This window comes from Carlito syrichta, unplaced genomic scaffold, assembly GCF_000164805.1.
Source record: "Carlito syrichta isolate Samal-C Ts95f unplaced genomic scaffold, Tarsius_syrichta-2.0.1 Scaffold302960, whole genome shotgun sequence".
Lineage (NCBI taxonomy): Eukaryota > Metazoa > Chordata > Mammalia > Primates > Tarsiidae > Carlito > Carlito syrichta.
The window spans coordinates 131817-133760 of NW_007247056.1; positions in this window are offsets into that span (position 1 = coordinate 131817).

Below are 1944 nucleotides of genomic sequence, written 5' to 3' on the forward strand. Positions count from 1 at the left end.
AACTTTATAAGAGCTTCATGACAGGGTTATGCTGTCACAGTACAATAATCAGCCTGAACATGAATGGACTAAATGTACCATGAAAAGACACAGAATGGCAAACTGGATTTTTAAAAAAGCATGACCTAATATTATGCTGCTTCCAGAAAGAACGTCTCACTACAAAGGACACCCACAGTATCAGAGTATGGAAAATGAACTTTCAGTCAAATGGAAAACAAAGTCAGAAGTCGCAATTTTAAAATCAGACAAGACAACCTTCAAGTTATCAAAAATTTTAAAAGATACAGAAGGACACTACATAATGATAAAAGTTTCAATCCATCAACAAGAAATATCCATCCTAAGTATATATGCACCTAACACAGGAACACCAGAATTTATAAAGCAGCTACTAAGAAAACTAAAAAAAGATATTGACTCTAGCACTATCATAGTTGGGGACTTAAATACCCCACTAACAACCCTAGATAGATCATCAAGACAAAAAACCAACAAGGAGATCCAGAACCTCAACTTGATGCTTGACCAAATGGACTTAATAGATACCTACAGAACACTCCACCCAACAACCACAGAATATGCATTCTACTCATCTTGGAACATACTCCAAGATGGACCACATCCTCAGCCATAAATCAAGCATAAGCAAATTGCATAAGATTGACAGTTCAGAAGCTACCCCACTGATCACAGTATCCGTTGACTGGGGTGTGGGACCTCTGGAACCTACTTCACACCACCTTACAATAGGTCCATGTGGTGGGAGCATATGTATAACCCCTGAAATCAAAATGAAATAAGAAAAAAGAAAAGAACAGAGAAAGAAAGAAGAAAAGAAGATGAAGAGAAAGAAAGAAAAAAAGGAAACGAAACAGGCAAGCAAGTAAATAAACAAAAAAAGAAGATACGCTCACCCTCAAATATACCCATACGCAAAAAAGAGGGAGGAAAAGGGGCAAATCAAACCAGAAAACACATACAGAAAGATATGCATGAAGAGAGAAACCAAAAAACAAACCCAAACCTTTTGTGAATCTTGACTTTTGTGAGTCTTGAACGCCCTCTTGTGGCTGTTTCTGGAACTTGACGTTCCTTTCTTTTTTTTTCTTTTCTTTTTTTTTCTTTTTTTTTGAGTTGGAGTCTCACTCTGTCGCCCAGACTGGAGTGCAGTGGACGCTCCCAGCCACCGCAGCCTTGACCCGCCGGGCTCGTGATCCTTCCGCCTCAGCCTTCCAAGTAGCTGGAACTACAGGCGTACGCTACCGCCTGGCTAATTTTTTTATTTATTGTAGTGATGAGGTCTCGCCAAGTTGCCCAGGCAGGTCTCGAACCCTCGGGTTCAGGCAGTCCACTCACCTCAGCCTCCCAAAGGCGTGGGATTACAGGCTGAGCTTGTCCCAAGCACCCCTTGCTTTTGGCTCGCCGGAGGAGGGAACAGGCTCCAGTCTCTCAACCCTCCCCTCTGCTCTCAGTATAGGCGATCAGGTCTCTCTCCACGTGGGTCAGATGCTCCATGGACTGCTGGGAAAAGGGTATGGTTCAGATCAAAACTCACCCCTACTCGACTGCTCCTAGGTCTCCAACTCCCATTGCATGCATCTGTGAATGGTCCTGTTTGAAGGGTGGGGTGTCTGGGTTTCCAGCCTGGTGCTGTGACTCCAAGTATCATGCATTTGGAGTATCTTCTGGGCCAACAGTGGTCAATCCCAGAGAAGTGCAGAGCTTACCCCTCAGTCTCAGGATGCAGGATGCAGGCAGCTCAGTATTGGGTGAGCTAAAGCTTGTCTCTGCCCGGGTTCTGGGAAAATGGTGTCGGCTGCGTGTTCTCCAGTGGATCTCAGCTCCTTGTATGTTGGGAACCAGCCGTGGAGGCCTGCCTGAGCGTTAGGGATCCAGGCAGGCTGCGGACCCTGAGACCACCAGGCTGGTTCAGGAACTGAA